Raw genomic sequence first — 26,961 nt, forward strand, 5'->3', positions numbered from 1 at the left:
AGGATAGCCTAGGAGAGTTGCTAGGGTAGCCACTAAATATAACTATGCCAGCTTCACCCTTCACCAGGAAGGAAATGGGAACCCTGGGCCATGTAGGCGGGACAGAGAGTTCTGGCTCTTTCTGGAACTCTACTTAGGCTCCCAGTGTGTGCTCCTGGGCAACAGTAGGAAGTACAGCTCCAGTGGGCTTTCTCTCAGCTCAAGGCTGTTCTGATAATGGGTAGGGAAAAGGTTCCAGGTACCAGCTTAGAGTCCAGAAACACAGATCCTCGCTCCTCCCCTTCCCAGAGAGATGTAATAAGAGAGATAAAATCAAAGCCCAGCTTTTGGGCTGTGTGACCACTGGGCCAGGAGATGCTGCCAGCTAGGTGACCAAAGCACCACCAGGTTTAAGGTAGAAATCTCAGGCTTGTTGTGAGGGTGGGATCATTAGGTCAGCTCCATGAGATTTCAAGAGGGTGGCCATTATGAGTGACAGAGTATAGGGTGAGAGGTGGGGGTGGGGTTGGGTGATATCTCACATTACATGAAGGCACAAAGATCAAAGAGTCACCCAAGGTTCTGGAGAGAGCCCCCCCCCATGCCACACACACACACACACACACACACACACACACACACACACGAGAGAGAGAGAGAGAGAGAGAGAGAGAGAGAGAAAGAGAGAGAGAGAGAGAGAGAGACCACTGTCACTGACACCACTAAGCAAGTTACTCCCTCATCCTACTATCCCACTATCCACCCCCACTCCCTTTCAATCTTGGTTAGATCCTGGGAAAACAAACCCATGGGTGAGAGGGGCAGGGATGGAAGAATTAGGCTGTGGTCCTATATGCTGCCTTCACTGGATTACCCTTAGACCCGTCATGGATCTAAGCCCACCCCAGAGGATCCCAGACCTGTCCCTAGCGACTCAGGGTCCGGCTGTCTCAAGGTCAGCCCGCCAATAGCCCCAGCTCCGCTGGCTCAACTCCTCTTCCCTCTGGGATGACCCGTGATTGCCTGCTCAGTCTTGCCGCCACCTGTCCTGAGCCCGGGCTGAGAGGGGCAGGTGGGGGTGTCACTGTCCAAAGCAGGGGACACTCAGAGCAATGGGCAAAAAGAGATTCTGCAAGCCAGGCACCCGGAGGCGCTGCGGTCCCTTCAACTGGCGCTCAACCTCCCAGTCTCTACCACCACTGGGGGAGGAGGAGACCCGAAGGAAAAAAAAATAAAAAGAATGAAACAGAAAATTCCCTACCGAGGGGGAAGAGATGAGACGGTGGGGCAGGGCAGCAGGGGCTGACTTGGGGTTGCGGCTGAGGCTTCCTTCCACCCCTGGCCACCAAGCTGCAGAGAAGGCAGGAGCTGCTGCCCCTGCAGGCTGCCCGGTCCTCCCTCTTTCCTTTCCGGATCCCTGACTCCCCCGCCCCGCCCCGCCCCTCCCTCCCCTGCTGAGAGGGGGGGGTGTGTGTGTGTGTGTGTGTGTGTGTGTGTGTGTGTGTGTGTGTGTGTGAAGCGACAGCCTGGGCTGGGGGGGAGGTGAGAGGTGCTTTCACCCACCTCACAGTCTCTTCCCCACCCCTGCCCTCCTCTCTCTCACACGTACACACACACACACACACACACACACACACACACACACAAAGTGCGCGCGCGACGGGTTCTCTAGCTCGCAGCCACCCAAAGGGAAGGAGAAAGAACAGGAGCAGAGGAAGCAAGGAGCAGATAGATAGGAAAAGGAAGAGCTCAGGGTTAGACATTTTTGGAGCTAGAGGTGGGGAAGAGAAAGGGAGAGCGCATCCTTGATTTCCCCCCTTCCCTCTTTGCTTTTCTCTCTCTTTCGCTGTGTATAGCATTTTTCAGAAGCTGCAGCAAAAGGGGACAGAAACCTAATCTGGAAAGATTTTGAGGGGTGGCTGGGGCTCCTGCCAGCTTCTACCTAATAGCTGGAGCTTGAGTGTGCATTTGTATATGTAAGTGTGAATGCGGTTCTCTCTCTCTTTCTCTTTCTCTCACATTCTCTCTCTCTCCCTCTCTCTCTCTCTCTCTCTCTCTCTCTCTCTCTCTCTCTCTCTCTCTCTCTCTCACACACACACACACACACACACACACACACACACCTTCTGTGTTAGTTACCCCTGTCAATTTCCCCATGTCAGCTTCTCTTCCTGTTATGGTGTGGTTGACTGCGTGAAGGGAGTGCGGGCATTTGAAGGGACCCAGGTTAGCGCTGAGAACCAGGAGAAGCTAGTGAAAGGTAGAGCAAAGAGTTTCAGGACGCTGGAAAGGGAAAGGTATAGGAGAGTCAGACAACGAAAGGGAAGTTTGGAGATGTTTGATCAAAGAGAGAAACTGAGGTAGGAGCAAGTATTTTCGTTCTTCACAGCACCCCGCCCCTTTTGCTGTGCTCATCAGCCCACCCGCCCAGCAGCCTGGAGGCCCTGAGCTGTCCCAGGCGGCTCTTTGCGTGCTGCGGGAGAAGAGTCCTATAAGGTGGCTGAACCGTGATCCCTGGCTCTGGGACACCAGAAGACGCAGATCTGAATAAATCACTTCACCTGGGGTAAGTGGACAGGTGGCTCTGTGCCCTGGGCTTTGCTGCGGGAGCATTTCCAAAGGGTGGAAAGGTGCAGGTTGAGTGAAGGTGTGGGGATGGGAATGCTGAGGACTGGGAAGCACTGGATGTGGGCTGGGGTGATATGGAGCAGTGCAAAGGCAGCAACAGATTGTCTTTGGACACAGAAAGAGAGATGGTAGTCAGAGGAAACTCTAGGGACATTAAGATAAGGTGGCTTGGGATGTTCTCCTAAACCAGCACTTTGCCCTACCTTTGGACAGTGATCTGCTCCATTCCTGAGTAGGTATTAAGCTCCCTGGGAACCTGCTCTCTGGCCTCTTCAAAATCAGCCGGGAAAAGGGCATGGGAATAAAGATGCTGGCCCTTTTGCCAAAAGCCACTTCAAGATGCAAAGGATGAGCTCATGAGGGTTCAGGAACAAGGAGTTTATTTTTGTTTTATATTCTTCAACCTTAAGAAATGGCCAGATTAATCTGCCTGGCTTCCTTAAATGAAACAGGAAATGCAGATTGGGGAACATCAGTCAAACCTCTGATCCAAAGTGGACACCCTCCTCCCTGCAAACACACACACTAACTTAGGCAGTTATGTTCATTACACACACACACACACACTAGGCTGTATTCACAGATCCTGATATTTCTCCCTGGTTTCTAAGAATGAGACTTAAAGAATACTTATTCCACATTTCCAACCTGAACTCCCTGGCCATAGTCAGGTGTGTGGTAATGGCTGAAAGGCTAGCAATGTTATCTCTCTCACAAGAAATGTCTGGAGTCTGGAAACCAGCCTAAAAGACAGTATCTTTGAACTTTACCTGAGTTTATTATACAAGTAAGAGAGACACAGTCTAATAAAAAAATGCCCTTTTTAAATATTGTTCGTATCTGCTCTGGCTTCAAATGAGAAATAATTACTCCATTGACATAGTACTCAGACCTGTTTGACTATTGCCATATATTTATGTCCATAGCATTTAGCAAATATGGTAAGTTTATATGTCAGCATTCATAATTGTCTATTGTCAGCTATTTTTTGTATTCTACAGATTATCTGTATCATGTCTCTTTTTCTATAGACTCTTAAAAAGCTGAGATATAAATGATGTCAAATAGTACTTCTCACTCAGTCTTGAACATCTGCTTATTCCAAATAAAAAGGCATAGAAATACATTCACGTAGTATCAAGTTGGTTTCAAAGCAAATGGTTAGCCTGGGATAAAGGAAATAAACAGGGTCAAGAGGAGCCTCTGTTACACTGTTTGCAATGTTGAAGAAAAAACTGAAAGCCACTTGAAATCTATGTTTGGTCTCTGGAACATGCTGGTTTCATGAAGTTTCACCATATATGTGGTGTGTGTATGTGTGTGTGATGATTTCATATAATATATATGTGTGTGTGCATTTTGTGTTGTGTATATTTTTTCAAGGACTTGGATCAACCCCATACTACAAATCTGGGCTCTGTGTTCCTGTAGCAAAGAGGAGAGCAGATGAATTTGTGCTTACAAAGCACCCAGGCTCTTCTGTTAAACTTTCTGCTTATTATTATGTTACTGGAATACAAAGAATTACCTCCTCCAATTCAGCAAATGGGAGAAACCAATTTTTGCATTAAGTGGAACTGTTTAGGTGGCATCAGGCAATTTGTTCTAGTGTTCACTGCTGAGGGACAGAACGGAAAGAGGATTACTCAAGCAGGATCTGAAAAGGTGCCCATTCTGTTACATTCTGTTGCTTTTTTAAGGGACTCATAAGCAAATATCTTCTCAGATACATTAAAATTACACTTTGCCACAGATAACAAAGACCAGCCTTCATACAGGTAGGAAAGTACTGGCAGCTTCATACCTGGGAAGAACTGAAAGTGTCAGAAGGGATGAAGCCTAAGGCATAGGCCTTTGCTGTTCTTGGTGATGTATCTGGCTGCCACAGTGGATCCTGATCCATGGTTCCTCAGGGACAAAGAGGTAGACAGTGCAGGGATCCAGAACCAATGATATTGCCAGTATTATTGACACAGGTTCACTTGACTTCAATGTATGTTCCAACATAGAGACCTAGACTATATCTGCCATCTCTACCAGCTATAAGAGTGATAGTCCTATAATTCCATTCTTCCTCAAATTAACAACTAAAATCGGAATGATACACAGAACCACAACACTTAGAGAAGGCTTGGCCAGAAAATAAGAAGAGGAATAGGATAGAACCCAAAGATGTTTTGAAATACATGGGGGGAAAAAAAACAACCTGCTATTTGCTTTCCTTTGCTTAGGTTAGAGATAGAATTAGTCCAGAAAGTTGATTCAGATTAAAGCACCCTAAAATTGCCTACAATTTGTAGTATAAGCACTGAGTAAATAGTGATAGAATTCGTTAGAAACAAAGAATTTAACATGTTGCACTACATTTTTACTTTGCTATATTATTTTAATACTTAGCATATTAAATTCTTATCTACTAGCCAGGTAGGTGCTTAATTATCAAATGGATACTTCAAATGTGTTATGCTACTTTCCTTCAGCCTGCTTCCAAATATTCAAAGTCATCTTTTGCCATAGCTCCACCACTGAAGGAAAGGGACCAAAATGTTTCTACATGCTTTACTTCTGCCAAAGGTTCTCATTTTCAGCTAAGTACACTAAGCTATTCTGTAGTCCCTTGTTAGCTGGGCAATATGAGGGGCAGGACATTTCTCCCCAAGGTGCCACCAACCTAACCTGGCCTTGTCATTTTCCAGGTTATCAGGGAGGGGTATGACAAAGTTTTCAGCCTGCAGACAGAAATGATACTTCATTCTAGGCACAATTGCAACCAATCAGCCCCAGATTGGGGGTAAATTAAGACTAGCTACCAAGCCCAGAGCTTAGTAGCTGAGGTTTCCATAGTGTCATCTTTTCTAAAACTCATGTGCCTTTCCTTCTGTTGATGAGTCTTTTAAGCCCTTTGTCTAGTAAAACTAATCAACCCATCCCAATATCAAAGTTTGAATTCTGAATGACTCAAGCTATGGTCTTATAAACAAATGCATACATCATGTTCCACCAAGTAAGAACATATGATTTTGAAATTATCAATAATAATAATTCTATCTAATAGAAAAATAATATGCAAATTAACCATCACTCCGCTACATCCACAAGCCATGCCCACCAGCCACGCCCACAAGCCAATCAGGAGCGAATATGCAAATAAACTCAATCAAGATGGCTACTGCCACAGAGAGCAGGAGGGAGGCTTGGGTTTCCCAGGCAATGGTGGAAAGCAAGCTTTCTGCCTGCCCTTGCCAGCCTAGGCTTCCACTGAAGGCTACAAAGTTTCAATGATAGAAGGTAAACAAATCCAAACAGAAATGGTGGCAGCCATGGAGCTGGAAAGAGCAGGAGGCTAGGGTTGCTCCCAACAATGAAGGAAGCCAAGCTTTCTGCACACCCTGGATGGCTCAGGACTCTGTTCAAGGCTATAATGTTTCAATTATAGAAGATACATAAATTCCAACAGAAATGGCTGCCACCACAGGGTAAACAGAAGGCTTGGCTCCACTCCAGGGTACAAAGTTTCAATTATAGAAAATAAATAAATCCAAGATAGCAGGGCCTCTTCTTGGGTCGCCAGAGAGCATGGCCAACCTGCAAACCACCACAGGCCCCTCGCCCAGACTGCCCCACACCCCAAGGGAACCATCACCCTGATCTGGGACACCCTTCAGGGCAAACCAGCTGCCCCCACCATGCACTAGGACTCTATCTTATCTAATAATATGCAGGTTGATCATCACTCCAACACACAAGATGGCTGCCCCCATGTGGTCAAAGATGGCTTTCCCCATGTGGACACAAGATGGCTGCCACAAGATTGCCAGCAGTGGAGGGCAATTGGGAGGGACCAGGCTTGCAAGGGAGGGTAGTTGGGGGTGACCAGGCCTGCAGGGAAGGGAAGTTGGGATGGACCCAGGCCTGAAAGGGGGGGATTAGGCCTGCAGGGGAGGGCAGTTAGGGGCAAACAGGCTGGCAGGGAGCAGTTTGGCACCAATCAGGCTGGCAGGGGAGTGGTTAGGGGGTGATCAGGCTAGCAGGCAAAAGTGGTTAGGGCCAATCAGGAAGGCAGGCAGGCAAGCAATTGGGAGCCAGCAGTCCTGGATTGTGAGAGGGCAGTTGGATATCCCTTGAGGGGTCCCAGATTGGAGAGGGTGCAGGCTGGTCTGAGGGACACACCCCCTGCACAAATTTCATGCACCAGGCCTCTAGTAATAATAATAATAATGATGATGATGATGATATCTGCTGGAGCAAAGCAAAAATTATAGTTCACTGGGTCAAGGGCACTTTGCAAGCTACCTATATTTGGTTTTCTATCACCCATTGCAGAGTTGTTACTTAAATGCAATTGCCCCAGCTTTTTGCCTTAGCAAAAGCAAAGAAAGAGCAGATGATGGAAAACATTCAGTGATCATGGCAGAGTCCAATATCTTCACTTTATCTATAGAGAAATTGTGATCCAGAGAGTAGAAATGATGAAATCACACGGCTAGTTAGTGACAGAACCAAAACCAGAATCCAAGACTGCCTGCTAGTACTGAATAAATTTCCTAAAGCTCTTTGGAGATCTCTAGGAAATCAAAAGGAAACTAAAGGCAGGTTTACTAAGATCACACCCTTTCTTCCATATCAAACTCATATATACATGTTTATATTTACACAAGAGGCCCAGTGCACAAAATTTGTGCATGGGGGTGTGTGTGTCCCTCAGCTCAATCTACATCCTCTCCAATCTGGGACCCTTCAATGAATGTTCAACTGCCCGTTTAAACTAGTAGTTGGACATCCCTCTCACAATCCAGGACTGTTGGCTCCAAAATGCTTGCCTGCCTGCCTTCCTGATTGCCCCTAACCACTTTTGCCTGCTAGCCTGATCACCCCCTAACCACTCTCATGCCAGCCTGATTGATTTCTAACTGCTCCCTTGCCAGCTTGATTGTCCCTAACTTCCCGCCCCTGCAGGCCTGGTAACCGCTAACTGCTCTCCCCTGCAGGCCTGATCCCCCCAACTGCCCTTCCCTGGTGGCCACCTTGTGTCCACATGGGGAAAGCCATCTTTGTCCACATGGGAGCAGCCATCTTGTGGGTTGGAGTAATGGTCAATTTGCACATTACTCTTTTATTAGATAGGATAGAGTCCTGGTGCATGGGTGGGGGCCAGCTGATTTGCCCTGAAGGGTGCTGTAGATTAGGGTAGGGGTTCCCTTGGGTCGTGGGTGGCATGGGCAAGGGACCTTTGGTGGCTTGCAGGTTGGCCATGCCTCCCCCCACCCCCCATGACCCAAGCAGAGGCCCCGGTATCTGGGATTTATTTATCTTCTATAATTGAAACTTTGTAGTCTTCAGTGGAGTCCAGGGCAGGACAGAAACTTGGCTTCCTCCATCACCAGTGAAACCCAAGCCTCCTGTTCACTCAATGACTACAGCCATTTGGGGGGGGGGGTATTTATCCTCTATAATTTAAACTTTGTAGCCTTGAGCGGAGGCCTGGGCCAGCCAGGGTGTGCAGGAAGCGTCACTTCCTCCATTGCTGGGGGATACCCAAGCCTCTTGATCTCTGTGGCTGCAGCCATCTTGGTTGGGTTAATTTACACACTCGCTCCTGATTGGCTGGTGGGCATTGCTTGTGGGCATATTGGAGGTATGGTCAATTTGCATATTACTCTTTTATTAGATAGGTTGTTCATTGTCATATATTTGTCTTCTCACTACTTGCACACACACACACACACACGCGCGCACTTCTATTTTACTAACTAAGAAAACGTGGCATATGCCTACAGCTAGCATATTCAGATGGAGGGCAAAATTAAACATGATGAAGATTTAACTGCTCACACTTTTCTTGCTGATCTGGTTCACAAGGCGCCTAGAAAACCAAGTCTTTGCAGCTCCCTATTAATTTTGAAGTAATAGAAGCCGAAGAAATCCAATGACTATGGCTCTGGTTCTATATACTCAGTCTTGGAATTGACACCCATAAGTACACACACACACACACACACACACACACACACTCACAAATGAAATAAAAAAATATTAGTCAGACTATTTTATAGCAGACTATGATTTTTTAAAAAAAGGTTTGTTAGGAGAGGGGGGGGGTATTATTTCTTAACTCCATCCCCTAGGGTCTATGCTTGGTTTCCACTAATCCCACCCTACTTTCTTTTAGAATCTGAGAAAATAGGCTTATGTAAACATGTCTATTACAGCCCAGAAGGAAGAAGTGAAGAACTTTTACATTATAGTGAGGATATCACAAGGTCAAGAAAGAAAGACTAAGATGACATGGGCTTGAGTTTTGCTATTCTAAGTGTGGTCACCACACCAATAGCACTACCATCCACTGGAAACTATTTATAAATGCAGAATTTTAGACCTTTCATTAGACTTACTGAATTGGAATCTGATTTTTAAGAAGACCCTCAATGATTTGTTTGCATACTCAAGTTTGAGAGTTGCTGAACTATAGTTTATCCCAAAAATCATCTGAAAGTCATTTGAAAAGAAACAATGTGTGCTAGGCATTTAGGGACAATTCATGTAGCTTATCACTAAAAATTATAAACTTTCCCCATGTCCACTTCTCTCATCCATCATAAAAGCATTAAGTATAGGCAGGAGAGGTTATTCAAAGGGAGTCAGACCACAGGATTGTTCTGTTTACCAGAAGGACCTGAGTTCAAATCTTAGCTGTGTCCACAAAAACTAGCTGTGTAAATTTGTGCAAGGTACTTTGAGCCTCAGATACCTGATTAGTATAAAGGGATTAACATTGAAATTGAGTTGTTAATATTAACTGAGACACTATAAGACACTAGCCTACTATAAGTAATCAAAACATGAAAGATATTATTATAAGTAATATGATTTGGTCAGTAATTTTAGTTTGCTAGAAAACTCATCACTTGATGTGATGTCTTGAGGTACCTAGCATCTTGGTGTGAATCACATTGAGATTTCCACAAATATAATACTAAGAAAGACAAACAAAATATTTGAACAAAGTGGAGGTCCAAAAACAAATATTATTCTGGAAAAATTAGAAGTGTCCCTATTCACTTCACAGAATAAGACTGAAGTCAGAGTGACCCTATTCTATATAGCATGTATCAAAATTATCAAGTTGGAAAGTTATTAGTGATGTTCTTTCTGTATGTTTGTACATACATGCAGTAGTGAAACACATTTACATCCAGACTCATCCAGACAGACACACACACACACATAAACAGACACACACATGTCCTTCAGTAGACCAACTATGAAAAAGTAAAAGATGAAAAGCATTTTAGGGACAAAAATAAATATTACTGGATTTCTGGCCTGATAGCAATCTGTAAAGATGGATGAATAATAACTCCTAATTCACATGATGAATGGGAGATTATATCTGGGTTAAAACAATGATTTAGGTAAAGGCGTAGCAGAGAAAGTAAATAAATAAATATTTCTTTAAAAAACGTTTTTATTGATTTGAGGAAGAGAGAGAGAGGGGAAGAGAGAAACAGATGAGAGAGCACCATGGATGATTGCTTCCTACATGCCCTCCTATGGGGACAAACAGAGAAACTCAATAAGTATTTCTTAATCTTAGCCAACAAAAGGGGGGGAAATGTTACAGATAATTTCCCTCCTAAGCTACAATGATTTTTTCCCTCCAGAAACTAGTGGTGTTATATAAGAAATATTTCACCTTACCAGCACCTTACAAAAGTCAGCTCAACAACAGTTAATACCTAGAAAGTGCTCAGTTACGTGTCAAACATTTTACATGTAATATTTCATTTAAATCCTCACAACAACTCCATGAAATGGATACATTATCATTTTTATTTTACAGATGAACTCAAAAGAATTAAAAATAACTTATTCATGTTATAATTTAATAACATAGGTAAATGTTATGCCTACCACTACTTTATAGGTGAAAAAATAACAGATCCTACTTTCTCCCAGCTCATAGAGTTCTCTACCTGCTCAGTTTTTCTCTAAAGTATGTAACCATGATTATTGAATTTTATAACTTCCAATAAATTTCAGTAATATCACTAAGCAGTAGATTTTCTAAAGACTTGTTGATTGGTGTATCTAATCTGGGAAGCCTGATTGCAAAGACACAGAAACAGACACCACAACCTCTGAGTCCCATTCCCTTGGCATGTTGGAAACCTCAAGCTTCTTTTGAAACAGAGGACGCCCAACATCTGTTGACATTTAAGAGGATAAGATTAATGTGGCATTCAAAATCTTAGATAATATAAATGACAAATTTATAATATTTCTGGAATCACCCTAAACTAAAAAATATCAATTGCTATCAATTATTTAACATCTTTGCATTAGTTCTTTATTGTAGCCATAGCAGACCTCCACACTTTAGCAGTTTTAAACAAACACAGATTTATCATTGTTATAGTTATATAGGTCGGAAGTTTGACTTGGGGATCATTAAAGGAAAATCAAATTGTTTTCAGGCATGAATTCACTTCTGGAGGCTCCAAGGGAGAATCTATTTCCTTGCCTATTCAGGTTGTTGTCATAATTTTCTACCTTAGAGTTGTAGGACTGAAGTCCTGATTTATTTGCTGCCTGTCAGTTGAAGGACATTCCTAGCTTCTAGAGGCCACACATTCCTTGGCCCATGGCCCCATTCTTCCAACTTCAAAGCCAGCTAAGGCAGATTGAGTAACTCTCATGCTTTGAATATTTTCTGCCTCTTCTTCCTTTGCAGCTCTCTCTGACTATTATGCCCCCCTCTCTGCTTTTGAGAGCCCCTGTGATTACATGGAGCTCAGTGGATAATCCAGAATAATCTCTCCATCAACCTTAATTCCATCTGAAAAATCTCTTTTGTCAGATAACCTAACAGATTCACAGGTTTTGGGGATATATTGACATATTTAGAGGGTCATTATCCTGTCTACCACAATCTTCTTTGTGTTGAGTGGTACAAGTACATTATCTTAAGCTTCAATACAGTATTTTGTGATAGTTATTATTATCCCCATGTAACAGATTAAGAAACAAGATCAGGCAAGTTAAATTGTATGCTTAATATAACATAGTCCATGATGGAGGTAGGATTAGAATATTGGTCTCTTTTCCTCTAAGTCTTGCATTTTCTCTTGGCCTCCTCATTGCCACAAAGCTCTTTTGTTTGTTTGTTTTTCTTTTCCTTTTTGTTAATTTTTGTGTTTTCTCTTTTATTTAAATGATTGACTAGGTAATTTATGTCTATGGTTAAAAATTAAAATATGTATATAAAAAGGCATTTAATGAAAAAGCTTGCTGCTAATCAGTTTCACATCTATTTTATTGCCACAACCTCTTCCCCCACCCCATTTTCTTTTTCTTTCTTTAGAACTTCTGGATGAAAATACAAGAAACTGTGAATTAATGTTCAGAAAAATCTTTACTTCAAAACAAAATCTCTCATATCCATTTTGTCCTTTTGTAGTATTCTCTGTACAGTGTAACTTTGGAAGAACTAATATCTGTGTTAAAGGACAAGTCTTTGGACCAATCTCAAAGAAACTCCTGACTATGCTCACTTTTTAAAAATGTTTTATAATCCCTTTGGCCTGTGACACTCACCTGAATATTCTGTACTCTCATACCTCCATATTGTTATATATTATTATATATTATTATATATTATTATATATTATTATATATCCCACCAATGTTTTCTGAAAATTCCAGAATCCAGGAATTACAGTAGTTAAAAAGGAGAGAGAGAGGGAGGAAGGGAGGGGGAGAGAGAGAAGAAGAAGAAGAGGAGTGGGAGGGGAAGGGAGAGGAGAGGAGAAGAGAAGAGAGAGGAATGTCCATAGTGCATACTGGGGGGAAAATATAACAATTCATTAAATATAGTTATTATCTTTCCATATAGTAAAAGATAATTCTATTTTAGTATAAATAAGCCCAATATCGTATTTATAAATAATATTTAACATTTACAGAGCTTTCTAACTTGGAAAAACAAAAACAAAAACAAAACAAAACATGGAACTCTTGCATATTTGTAAACATTGAAACAGATTGCCTTATAGTATGGTAGCATATTATACAGAAACAGACACAGAAAACAAAATATGACAAGTTTGTTTAAACAAATGATTGAATAAAGCTTATAACAAAATCAATACACCACAGTTAATTATTTTTGTTATCCCTGCTATGAATATTGTTCTTTAGCTATAACTTAGTACTGCTTCTTCCCAGCATAGCAATTGCATGCAGTACTTATTTGCCTTCTAGTAGCATAAAATAGAACACATTATCATCTTCTTTTTCATTTCTATCCTTTGAACCAGTGTTTTTCAAAATGTGGGCAAATGATTCATTATTTACTGTGAAATCAGTTTAGTAGGTCACCAGCACCACTATTTTAAATGAAATAAGTTAATAGAGAAATATATGAATCTCTTGTATTAAGAGTAAACATTGTTTCATGAAACATGTTTAGTATTTTGTGTGTGTGTTTCTGTGTGTGTGCAAAAGTGCACATTGGTGTGTATATTGGCTTCAATGTAAAATTTCTCTTGCTCTGGGTTTTTTGGCAGAAGTTTTATAAATATTTATGTCAAAAATGTTTGAATGGTTAGAATCACTGACCAGATGTTACAAATAATCTTTAAAAATAAATGAACATCGCTGGGACCGGTTTGGCTCAATGGATAGAGGGTCGGCTTGGGGACTGAAGGGTCCCAGGTTCGATTCCGGTCAAGGGCATGTACCTTGGTTGCGGGCAGATCCCCAGTAGGGGGTGTGCAAGAGGCAGCTGATCGATGACTCTCTCTCATTGATGTTTCTAGCTCTCTATCTCTCTCCCTTCCTCTCTGTACAAAATCAATAAAATATATTTAAAAAATAAATAAATAAATGAATATCTGCCTAAACATTAAAACCTTAATATTCCTGAACTGTAAGTGAATCCATGCTGTTCCTTGACATTGTGGTCCCTAATCTATGGCAATGCCTATAAAGTAACAAGGATTTAAAGACAAGGTAAAAAATCTAATAAAATGGGAATGTTTTCTCTCTATGATTCAAGAACATCTGGAGATTTATAACATATGGATTTGGAATAGGGTTTCCCAGTTGTCAGTTACATTTCCATATATTGGATACAATGGCTAAAGGGTCCTGAACAGTGCTTAATATGACCTGAAAGTCTGCAGCTTACATAAAATATCTCACCTCAAGAAGCACCAGATAACTTTATTCTGCAGGCTGTGCTGTAGTCATTACCCAGTGGTAACCTCCAGAAAGAAAAACCAAGTTGGTCCTAGAGCAAATTAAGCCTGAAACATTGTTGGAGGCAAAAATGACAAAACTGAAACTCCCCTACTCGGGCACATCATGAGAAAGCAGGGTTCCTTAGAAAGGCCTATAGTGCTAGGAAAATAGAAGGCAGTGGGAAAAGAGAATGATAAAATATGAGATGGACTGACTCCATAAAAGAATCCATAGGCATGAGTCTACAGAATCTATACAGGGCTGTTCAAGACAAAACATTATAGACACCACTCATTCAGAGACTCATCAGGAATCAGAGCCAAAACATACACTTCCAAAAATAAAGCTGATAATTTAGATTGTGATAAGGTTATAGAGGACTTTGTATATTTGGCTGTGGATGGATTTAATTTAGTGGATGAGAGAGAGAGAGAGCAATTAATTTTGAGAAGAAAAAATGAAATAATGATAGCAATGTTTAGGAATGATTATTCTGGAAACACTATTCAGGAAGGATTGATAGAAGACCAAGCAATGTCAGGCATATCAAATCTAGATATGAGGAGTAAGCAACACTGTAGTTAAGGTGAGAATTTGGGTCCAAACTCATTTTGGTGTAATTCTAGCTCTGTGATTCTGAATCTTAGTTTCCTCACCTATTATGAAAAGAAGATAGCAAGAATACCTGCCTCATGGGAATATTTATGAAGATCAAATGATTTCATACATTTAAAGCACTTAGCATAGTACCTGATCATAACACTGGATTCAAATCTATCATTATTACTGTTATTATTGTTGTTGTTACTGTAGTAGTAGACCTGAAAAAGATGGAGCATAAAGGACACCATCAAGAAATAGTAGATACATTATGAAGTAATATTGTGTATGGGTAATGAAGTTAGTTCAGGACAACTACAATTTTTATCCAGGTAACAGAGAATGGTCATGCCATAAGGAAATGTCAATTTGGAGTAAGTTGGGAAAATGAGTTGAGATTTCAATATAGTATTAAGTTTGAAGTAAGGCAAGACATCCTTGTGAAAATGCCCACCAAAACATTTGAGATGTGGGAAAAGCGCTCAAGAGAGAGGTTAGGATATGAGATGAAAATTTTGGAAGTCATAGATACAACTATTTTAAAATTTTTCTCTAAAAATAGATTTAAAATATTCAAGGAAGAAAGCAAGAAGAAGAAGAAGAAAACCAGCTAAATTAGAACCTTATATTCCACATTTATTGGAGGAGAGGAGCCAGAATATGAGAGATTGAAGTTAAAAGGAGACTTGTATGAGGCACTATGGATAATTCACAAGAATATATATTTGCTCTGTGAACTTAAGATGTTTATAATATAGTTGAAACAATATGACTTATAGACTTGTGATAGAAAGCATTAGAAAGTATGAAATATATAATAAAATCAAATTTAAAATATAAGCTCTCAGTTCCAAAATATACCTTATTTTGTTGACTAGAGAAGTCAAGAAGGCTTTATGGGTATTTCAGCTCTTAAATGATGGATGACATTTGGAGATATATCAGGAGGTACATTTCAGATGAAAGGAACTGTGAGGTCAAAGGCCAGGAGTTAAAAATGAGCAGTATGGAGGACAAGAAAGGGAAGAAAGGGAAGAGAGGAACAATTCTCAAATCAACCTTATAGCTAATCTCAACTCCCAACTCAGGGGAATTAAAAAAAAAGTTCAGTCTCATCTTGGCTTTAAAGCTAGGTGTTGAATGTCATTTATTTTCTGCTATGAAACTAGACTCCCAGCTTTATCAGTTAAGTGTCTGAGAGGACAGTATTATTGTTAACAAAAACAAAGAATGATGGAAGAAAAATAGATTACGGATGTGGGGTGGGAGACAGATGATGAGTTAAATTACAGACATGTTGAGGTCAAGATGCCAGTAGGATATCCAAGTACAGGTGTTACAATAAATAGGCTTTTTCAATATTTGGGCCTAGGACTCAAAAATAGAATTCCAAACTGGAGATACAGATTAAGGAGTCATCATCCCATAATAGTAGCACAATGATGACACAACTATTTTATTATATTAAAAGCATGAAGACAGAGCTTTCCAAATAATTTATTTAATCTTCACAAAAACCCTCTGAGATCACACAAGCAGTATTTATTGGAGCAGGATTTAAACCCAGGCAAGTAAAACTCTAAAGTCCATGCTCAAAGTTACTACATTACAGCAGACATTAGTCCATGGAATCAATCACTATAACAGAGTAAACTAAGAAATAAGTGAACTACTGATCTCTGGAAATACTAACATTTGAAAAGTAGGTGGGAGAAAAACAGTTTGAGAAGATACAAGGGAATATAAATGTAGATGAAAAACTAGAAGTGACTTCATAATCATCAGAGGAGAAAAAAGGGGGGTGGATAATCAGCATTAAAGGCTGTAACCATTGGATTTGACAATTGGAGGAGCCCTGAATAATGTAATGATTAGAGAAAGCACCAGCAAACTATTTTCATAAGCCAAAGCTGGCCCACCCTCTGTTTTTGTATGGATTTCAAGCTAAAAATGTCCTTCATATTTTTAAATCCCTGAGAAAAATTCAAAAGAAGAAGAATTCATGACATGTGAAAATTATAGGAAATTCTATTTCACTGTCCATAAGTCAAGTTTTATTAGAAGAAAGTCACTCTCATTCATTTATTTTTTGTCTATGGTTGCTTTCATATCACAATGGCAGAACTGAGCGATAGCACCAGAGTCCTTCTGGCACTCAAAGTCTGAAACTTTTACTTTCTAGGCCTCAGAATAAACATGGTGCCTTAAATTAGAGTATGGAGTCTAATGTCAGATTACTTCTGCTTAAGTCAAAGCTCTACTATGTGACCTTGGACAAGTAACTGGAAAGTTCTAACTATCATCATCCATAAAATGGAGATTAAGATAATAGAGTTGTTGTGAAGATCAAATAAAACAATTAATATAAAGTGCCTCATCCAGTGGCTTGTTCATAGTAAGAACTTAATAAATGTTAGATACTGTTAATATTCACATATTATAGAAATTAGTTAAGGAGACAGAGCTAAACTGTACTGGGTAGCAAAAGGAATTGGAGATGTAGACTACACAAATGGAAATTTTGCATTTGAGAATTATCACAGTGGAGCTGAGGAAGTGGAAGGAAGTAGCTTGAGAAGGGGATTTTAATTTTGGATGGACAGCTTTGAACAGATCTGAGAGGAGAATAAGAGAGTGGAGACATTTGAATATCTGGGGAAGAACATACTGAGGAGGTAGGAGGTGGAGGGATCAAGAGTCAAGGTAGGGAAATTAGCCTTAGAATGGAATATAAACACTTCAAAAATAAAGTAAGATACAAATATATTTGTCAGGGATCAGAGGAAGTTCGTAGTTCAAAGACTCTTTCCTCTGCGTGGAAGGAGAAAAATTTTTTCTGTGTGAAGCAGGGAAGGGGAACATGAGGAAATAGGATGTATACCTGCCCAAGAAATTCAAAAGAGAAGCTTGTATGGAATAGCACTGTGGGCTTAGCAGAGCTTGGAAAACATGAATTTGGGGGCATCAATCTGTATAGCCATGTGACTTTCTCTGGAAATGTTCAAAAGCTTGGGAAAAGAAATCTAGAAAATGGAGGATTAGGTTGAGTCAGAATTTGCAGGTGTTGAAAGACTTAGAAAATGCAATGCCACTACTAACAACAACTTGATCCCATATTATCCTGTCCCTGGAATCACTGTCTTCTCAGTAGTCTCCATAGCTTGCTCATCTTTGTCATACCTGGTCTGATATTTAATTTACACAATGGCACAGCCTCCACATACATTTCTGAATTTCTTTCCCTGAAATTTCTTCGCAACATGATAGTAGACTTCACTGGAAAGCTCTGAGGAGTAACAGAATATGTGACTTTTATGGAGAGATAATGATACTGCCAAAAAATAGGAACTAGTGCTTGAGACAGTTGAGTGCCTATTAGGACTCTATGAACCCAACAATAAAATTCTTTTTAATTTGCAAGATGCAGGATGCAAGCTTTATGGTGTCCCAGCATAGATCCAAATAAAATGCTACAACAGCTTGTGTGTTAGCTTTAGTTCCTGTGAGATTCAAGAGGTAAACTAACAGTTATAACAGGCCAACTCTTGTCTGGACAAACTAACGACAGAGCAGTGGTGGGTAAAGAGGGAACATGTCTCCCTAAGTTGCCTGAAAAGACCAGAGATGCAGGGAACAAATACTTTAGGAGTCAAGGTGGCAAGGAAAAAAAGGAACAACACTTGCTCTCAAATAGGTGCCCACTGAGCCCTTGGTGACATGCAGATCAGCTGACACACAGAATAGGTCTGAGGATGCTGCACACACTACCTTCAGAAAGCTTGAGCCTCCTACTGGTGAAAGGCAGTTTCCTATAAGCATTGATCCATCTTGCTCTAACCTTCTGGCCCGGTGCCCACACAAATGTGCATTCTCTTTAGAGGCTGCCAGGCTCATTTGGTGGGCCTAATAAAATATTGTAGAGAACCGGTCTGCAATCAGATAGCATTGCACATTAGCATTTTTCACTTACTATTTTAAGTAGAATAGTACGGTGTCAAGAGCACTAACCCAGAGGTCAAGAGTCCAGGGGTTTAAGTACTAGCTGTGCTATTTGCTGAGTGTGATATTAAGCAAGACATTCAACCACTGAGCCTCAGTCTTTAGCATTTGTAAAATCGGGATAATAATAGTACTATCCTTATAGAGTTGTTGTGAGGGTCAACACAGAGTCTTAGCACAGAGTCTGGCTTATGATAAGCGCTCATTAGCTGCCATTATTGTCATCTTCACCATTATCATCAACATCATCATTTCTATTTAACATATAATGACCTTGAAACAAACAAAATTGGACTTGCTCTGCCACTTACTGGTCATGATTTTGGGCAAGTCAGATAAAATTTCTGAGCTTGTTTCTGTATCCTCAGTTTAAATAAGACTTGATGACCATACAGGATACTGTGTGGAAAATGTATTCAGTACTCTCCAGACATTCATTTTCCTTTTGAGAAAGCTCCACCCCATTTTACAGATAAGACAAGGGACCTGAGAGGTAAAGGCTACAGGAATGAAGCTATAGGAAACCAAGAATGAGAACACAAGGCCCTCTACTTCCAACCAAGGCTCTTCCCATTTATATTTTCCTGGAGCATTTGGACTTCTACCAAGAATAGAGAATCCCATATGGTCCTAGCAGTGGAGACTCTGATAATATTTGTTCTTTCCTGCTGCTCACTATCCAGAAAGGCAGCAGTATTGACTGAGCTCCTTTCAGGTAGATGTCAAAAGCAAGAACCTCTCATCCTTCTCTGCTCCTGTAGCAACTGAGTATTATTTGAAAATAAAGAGCTCCATCTATCTTCATATTTAAAATACTTTCCTCTCCCCACTACCAACTGAACTTGGTTTCTGAGTCTCCGTTAGGTGAGCATTGTTCTATTAAGCTTCAGTCCTTGTTAAAAAGATGAACTCCTTAGGACCTTCATACAAGGCCTACTACCAAGGATCAGTCATCAGCTCAATAGTAGAATTCAGATGCTTCAACTCTTTTTTCTTTCTGGGAGGGGAGAAAGAGAGATTTAAGATATAAGACATTTTTCAGGCCTCCTATATAGCTAGGAGACACTGGAGACATCAGGGGAGTCATGATAAATAGAAAGAACAGCACATAATGGTAAGCTGTTAAAGCAGATCGTCTGTACCCTTCCTGAGTATGAAGGGACAGTAAAAATCATAGAGACATCCCTAGAATATTGAAAAGAGCATGAGCTTGGAATGACAAGTTCAAGGTTCCCAAATCATGAACAACTTTTCTTAACCTCGCTAAGCCTCCATTGTTGTTTTTTGCCTATAAAGTGAGATAATGCCATCTCTCTCACTAGTTTCAAGAGTAAAAAAATATATATTTATGAATATACTTATACATTTCTGTGCAGATAAAAGGATTATTAGGACTCTGGCATCTAAAGGTTCCTGGTAAATTTCTCAAGGGAGGTTCAAGCCTGCAGTAACCTTGACAGCTAATAGCCAGGCCAGATATTCCCAGGGTTCCTCCCAGCCCTTTTACTATGAATTGAGTGTTTTATGCAACGGACATGCTTCATCTCTGAATCCATTTCCCTCCCCATATCTGGGAAAGGGGAAGAGTTTATCGACTCTCCCTGGGACCTGCAGCAGTTCTGATAGTGGAGCAGTAGAGGTGGCCAGAGCAGAGGGCAAGGCATTTGAGACTGTATGTCTTGACACTGGCTAGAGGCAGTCTCTAAACAGACATGAAACCCATGTAATCAAACTGGGGAGGCAAAAACAATTATGATGACCTCTCAGGATGTGGTTTGGGAGTCATTAAAGCAGTAACATAATTAGCTTGCCAAATCTGAAAAGGCAGACACATTCCAGCAATATGGCAAAAATAGTTGTCTTAGGGAATAAATAAAGCAATATATAAACAATTGCTTAAGCTATTTGCTACTTTTTATCTTCACTTTCCTCCTCTTTTCTGATATTACTGGGCTCAGAGATGCCACAATGGTGGCAACCAGAGGAAGATAGTTGACAGGAGAAGGAAAATGGCTGGGTTCAAGGACCCCATTTGGCCAGAGATTGCAAGTCCCAGGGGCCTCCACAGTCTTTTCTGTGAGGAGAGCATGCAGGCTTTCCCACTGAGAGATGGAAGAGCAATGAGACCTGCAATAGGGCTGTGAAGTACCTAAGGTCCACTTGTGTGACTCAGCTCTAGTCACACAGAGATGACTAGTCTTCATCAAGTGGAAACTCCGGTTATGTGAGGTAGGTAGGTAGACAGAATGGCAGGATGCTGGGCTTCCTTGCAGGGGTATTTCCATCATATTTTCCTCTTCTCTTTTCCTAAAAAAGCGCTAAACTTAAAGTGACAGAAATGGGGAAGTCATTATGAGGAGGCAAAAATCAGAGAACAAGACCAGCCACATTGTCCCTCAAACCAAGCAATTTAAATGTATTTGTACTCTCTACTAGATTTTATTTAATTTATTTTATTAACATTTGGTATATACCAGACACTGCTTTACAAATATTAACTCTCATAATAGCCCTAAGAAGTAAACTGCATAATAATTCCCATTTTACAAATGAGGAAAGCAAGACGCAGGGACATTAAGTAAACTGCCTAAAACAACACATCTAATAAGTAGTGGAAATGGGATTCAAAACCAGGGTGGCCCCATTCGAGAGAAGAGACCATGTTCTTAGCCTCTATGTTAATGCTGTCTGACAACTTTCAAACTGAACACCTACCATGTTATATGGGAATTCTGCATTTTTATGGAATTCTGCATATTTTCCCCATAGTTAATTGTTTGCTAATGATTTTACTCTGGTTATAGGATCAAGTTTGTACTGATCAGTAGGCTCCTACCAACTCTCTAAAAGTATCTTCTGTTACTCCTACTCACATATACTAGACTCCAGCCACACCAGTCTGCCTGTCCCCAGCACATCTCTGACTTTCCTCATGCTTTTCTCTCCCAGTCTAAACATTAATGGTAAGCTCCATGAGACACAAGGATGAGGCCTTAATGGTTCATTTCTAAATTCCCAGGACCAAACATAGGGACTGCATGATTACACGAATTTAACTAAGTTTAATGAGAGGTCTCTACATTGCAGGAGAGGCTTCATCTCTTTTCTAGCTGCTCCCTGCCCCTGAAGACTGACTTACCATTGAGGCCCAGAACAATAATATAATTATTGAAGTTTATAATTTCAAGCACCAAGATCCTTGGACTCTACTTTTCAACTTATCATTGTTCTAGTCAAAAATGGTATTTCATTCTGCCTCCATTTACTTTCCCTTTCCAATATATAGAAGTAACCATAGAACTTTGTTATATTGAAGTGTACATATATTTGGGTAGGGTGGGAAATATTCTGGCTTGTACACAAAACAAATTATTATAAATGGCTTTGGAATAACTAAGTACATAAAATGCAAAGTATATTTTTATATATTATCTGATAATATTCTTTTAATCTTTCATAAATCTTCATTTGGTAACTCTTTTTTCTCCAGTGGATTCATTCAAACATGTACTACTAAAGCCAAGCCCCTAAAAGGAAAAAAAAATAAGGGTAATATTCCTGTGCTTCTGTGCCTACTCTGGAAGCAAAAGGGATGCTTAATTTAAATTAATAAAATAAAAATAAAGGCATCATGTTTTCTAGGGTTGGTGTCCAGCCACTGTCAATCTGTAAGATGTCTGTAATTTGCAAGGCCAAAATTAAGCATGAAGATATGTGCTAATATCAAGCAGAGAGACAGTGCTTCATAGGTGAGTAAGAAGGAAGACAGGCCAATGAATTTAAGTTATTCAGCCCCTACATGGATTGCCTCAAAAAGGAAAATCTGGATAGAACCAACAGACTTGAAATCTGAGTAAAATAGCAAGAGACATGAATTGGTATACAATAAAATTGATCTGTCATAATTTGGGTTAGCCCTGCCTAAAGTCAAGTTCAAACATAGCAGTTTAATACAGATCTCTTCAAGCTTTACAGTCACAAGATACAATGACAAAAATGAATTGAGAAAAATCAACAATGGCTTCAGAGATGGTGGAAGCTACCCACCTCCTCCCAGGACCAAACTAGAATTACAAATAAATTATGGAACAATCATCCTGAATAACCAACTGAAGTCTGACTAAACAGAAGCCTTAAAACCAAGGATTTATAGAAAAAGCCATATCAAGACTGGTAGGAAAGTAAGAGACATGAAAATGGCTGGCCCCTTTCCCACTGGCAGTGGTTGAAGTCCCAGAGGAATATCTCAGTTTCAGGGGATCCTTAAGGGAAGCACAGCATTGAAACCCAAAGCTGGTCTCTCATCTAGGCACCAAAGCTAGGGATAGGCCTCCACATAACATCTGGATTTTATAGACTGATTCATTTGCCTCTCAGCAAAACCATTATTGTTTGTCTCATGTTCAGTTCTTGTAAGTGTATTTCTAGTATCACATGAGCTCACTCATCTAGGGGAAATGATGAACATCATAGACTGATGAACAAGAACAGACCTGGAGACAGGGAAGCATCTATCAGACTGTTGGACCTCAGAGGGAAGGTAGGGGAGGGTCGAGATAAGGGAGAGAGATCAACCAAAAGACTTGCGTGCATGCATATAAGCCTTACCAGTGTTTTGTAGTTTTCTGCATATAGGTCTTTACCTCCTTAGTTAAGTTTATTCCTAGGTATCTTAATTTTTTTGGTGCAATGGTAAATGGGATTGCTTTTTTAGTCTCTCTTTCTGTAAGTTTACTATTGTTGTATATAAATGCCAAATATTTCTTGGCGTTATTTGTATCCTGCTACGTTGCCGAATTAATTTATGATTTTTATATACAATATCATGTCATCTGCAAATAAGGAGAGTTTTACTTCTTTTCAATTTGGATGCTTTTAATTTCTTGTTGTTTAATCGCAATGGCTAATAGTTTCAGTACTATCTCAAACAGGAGTGGTGAGAGTGGGCATCCCTGTCTTGTTGCTGTTCTTAGGGGAAATGGTTTTAGTTTCTGCCCATTGAGAATGATGTTAGCTATGGGTTTATCATATATGGCTTTTATTATGTGGCAGTGTGATCCTTCTATTCAGACCTTATTGAGAGTTTTTATCCAGAAGGGGTATTGGATTTTGTCAAATGCTTTTTCTGCATCAATGGATATGACTATGTGTTTTTTATCTCTCAACTTGTTTATGTGATGTATCACATTTATTGACTTGAAGATATTGTGCCATTCCTGCATCCCTGGGATAAATCTTACTTGGTCATGGTGTATGATCTTTCTAATGTGCTGCTGGAGCCGATTTGCTGGAATTTTGCTGAGGATTTTGGCATCTATGTTCATGAGGGATATTGGCCTGTAATTATCTTTCATTGTGTTGTCTTTATCTGATTTTAGTATTGGGATGATGCTGGATTCATATAATGAGCTTGTTTGTGTTCCTTCCTCTGGAATTTCTTGGAATAGTCTGAGGAGGATAGGTTTTAATTTTTCCTTGAATGTTTGGTAAAACTCTCCCGTGAAGCCTTCTGGCCCTTGGCTTTTGTTTTCTGGAAGCTTTTTGATGACTACTTCAATTTCTTCTATAGTTATTGGCCTATTGAGATGTTTAGAATCTTCTTGATTGAGTTTTGGAAGGTTGTATTTTTCTAGGAATATGTCCATTTCCTCCAGGTTGTCCAGTTTGTTGGAATAGAGTTGGTCATAATTTTTTTTTTTTACAATCCTTTGTATTACTGTGGGGTTTGTTGTTATTTAACCTCTTTCATTTCTGATTTTGTTTATTTGGGTCCTCTCTGCTTCTTGGTGAGCCTGGCTAGAGGTTCATCAATCTTGTTTATCCTTTCAAAGAAAAAGCTCTTGGTGTTGTAGATATTTTATATTGTAATTGTTTTCTGTTTGTTTTTTTCTGGTCTCTATTTCATTTATCTCTACTCTAATCTTTATTATTTCCTTCCTTCTGCTTACACTAGGCTTCTCTTGTTGCTCTATTTCTAACTCTTTGAGTTGTAGGGTTAGGTAATTTATCACCATTGTATCTTGGTTTGTTTGTTTGTTTGTTTGTTGTTGTTGTTTTGTTTTTGTTTTTGTTTTGTTTTTGTTTTGCAGTAGGCTTGTAGAGCTATGAACTTCCCTCTCAAGACTGCTTTCACTGTGTCCCTTAGATTTTGGGTTGTTGTATTTTCATTGACATTTATTGCCATGATGTTTTTTATTTCTTCTTTGATCTCTCTGGTAACCCAGTCATTGTTTAATAGCATGCTATTTAGTCTCCATGTGTTTGATTTTTTTTGGTATTGTTTTTATTGTAGTTGATTTCCAGTTTTATGCCACTGTGATCTGAGAAGATGCTTGACATGATTTCTGTCTTTTTGATTTTGAGGAGATTTTGCCTGTGATCCAATATATGGTCTATCTTTGAAAATGACCCATGTGCACTTGAGAATAAAGTACAATATAGTCTGTGGCTTTGGGGTGAAATGTCCTGAAAATGTCAATTAATTTCATCTGGTCTAGTGAGTCATTTAGGAATGATGTTTCTTTACTGATTTTTTGTTTAGAGGATTTGTATAATGGTGATAGTGGGGTATTAAAGTCCCCTACTATGCTTAAATTGCTGTAAATCTCTCCCTTGATATTCTTCAGGAGTACTTTTATGTATTTGGGTGCTCCTGCATTGTGTGTATCTATGTTTGACAGAGTTATTTCTTCTTGTTGGATTGCTCCCTTTAGTGTTATGAAGAGGCTTTCCTTATCTTTTGTTATGTCCTTCACTTTGAGATCTAATTTGTCAGATATAAGTATTGCTAACCCAGCTTTTCTTTCATTTCCATTCACCTGAAAAACCTTTTCGATTCTTTCACCCTCAGTTTGTGTGCATCTTTTTTTCTGAGTTGGGTTTCTTGTAGACAGCAGATATATGGGTCTTGTTTTCTTATCCATTCCATTATTATATGTCTTTTGATTTTAGCATTTAATCCATTTGCATTTAAAGTTATCATTGATAGGTACTTATTTTTCACCATTTTTATTCTTTACCCCTGTGTTTCTTCTTCACTTCCTCTTTCTTTCTTTCTTTCTTTCTTTCTTTCTTTCTTTCTTTCTTTCTTTCTTCCTTCCTTCCTTCCTTCCTTCCTTCCTTCCTTCCTTCCTTCCTTCCTTCTTTTTATTTTTTTTATTCTTTCTTTCTTTCTTTCTTTCTTTCTTTATTTATTTATTTATTTATTTATTTATTTTTTACAGCAGACTCTTTAGTATTTCTTGCATTGCTGGTTTTGTGGTAATAAACTCCCTTGGTCCCTTTTTGTCCATGAAACTCCTGATTCCATCTTCAATTTTTGAATGATAGCCTAGCTGGTTATAGTATTCTTGGATTCAGTCCCTAGTTTTGCATCACTTTGTATATGTCATTGCATTTCCTTCTGGCATGCTGTGTTTCTATTGAGAAATCAGTTGATGTTCTGATAGGAAATCCCTTATAGATAACTTCCTGTCTCTCTCTTGCAGCCTTTAAGATTCTTACTTTGTCGTTGGTGTTTGCCAATTTAATTATGATGTGTCTTCATGTTGGTCTTTTGTGATTCACCTTGTTTGGGACTCTGTGTACTTCTTTGAATTGCATAGTGTTTTTCTTCCCTATATCAAGGAAGTTTCCTGTCACTATTTCTTCAAATAGGTTTTCTATTCCTTGATTCTATTCCTCTCCTTCTATCATACCTATTATGCGAATGTTGTTTTGTTTTGTGTTTTCCCAAAGCCCCCTTAGGCTTTCCTCTTGCTTTTTAAGTCTTCTTTCCTGTTGCTGCTGTGTTTTTGTGTTTTTTCCTACCTTGTCTTCTAATTCACTGATTTGGTCCTCAGCCTCTTCTAGTCTAATATTTAAGCCTTCCATTGTGTTCTTTATTGCAGTATGTCGTTCTTCATCTCCTCTTGGTTCCTCTTCATGTTGTTGACATTCTCATTCAGCTCCTTATAGTTCTCATTGAATTGTGTGTATTTGTCATTGAGTTTTATATTTTTCATCCAGACAGTTAAATACCCTTATAACCATTACTCTGAATTCTTTCTCTAATATGCTGCTAGCCTCAATTTCATTTAAATGCCTCTCTGGTGATTCATCTTTTTTCTTTCCTTTGGAGATTGCTTTATTGTCTTCCCATGTAACATTTTAATTGTAGGTCCAATTGGTTTGATACTCAGGTTCTTTTGGGGATGGTGCTACTGGTGTGATCTCTTATGTCTTATGGGCTTAGTAATCTAGTGTAGCTCCTTACTTGAGCTATTTGGGTTCTCTTGGTATAGGCCTATGAGCTAGAAAGGTACAACTGCGGTGTCTAGAAGTAAGCAGCCGTGGAGGGGGGGGGGGGGTGTCCCAATTTTTGCCGTCTTGTGCCCTTGACTGAAATCACACATGTCCAGTGGGGACTCAAAGTGGCACCAACAAACTGTCTGTTGGGGTGATGGTTCTCAGAAGGCCTGCATTCTGGAAAGGCATGACTGTGGTGCCCAAAGTTCTGTAGTTGTGGGATGGGCA

The 26,961-nt window shown here is 39.8% G+C and overlaps 1 protein-coding gene across 1 annotated transcript in view; it reads left to right on the top strand.

The window, feature by feature from the left end:
• Positions 1–1,642: 1,642 nt before the first annotated feature.
• Positions 1,643–26,961, top strand: part of TRPC5 (transient receptor potential cation channel subfamily C member 5) — a 352,280-nt gene continuing 326,961 nt past the window's right edge. The window contains exon 1 of the mRNA XM_036454471.2: positions 1,643–2,545. The gene's annotated coding sequence lies outside the window, so the exon portion shown is untranslated. The remainder of the gene's footprint in view (positions 2,546–26,961) is intronic.

The sequence above is a fragment of the Pipistrellus kuhlii genome, unplaced genomic scaffold, assembly GCF_014108245.1.
Source record: "Pipistrellus kuhlii isolate mPipKuh1 unplaced genomic scaffold, mPipKuh1.p scaffold_m20_p_29, whole genome shotgun sequence".
NCBI lineage: Eukaryota > Metazoa > Chordata > Mammalia > Chiroptera > Vespertilionidae > Pipistrellus > Pipistrellus kuhlii.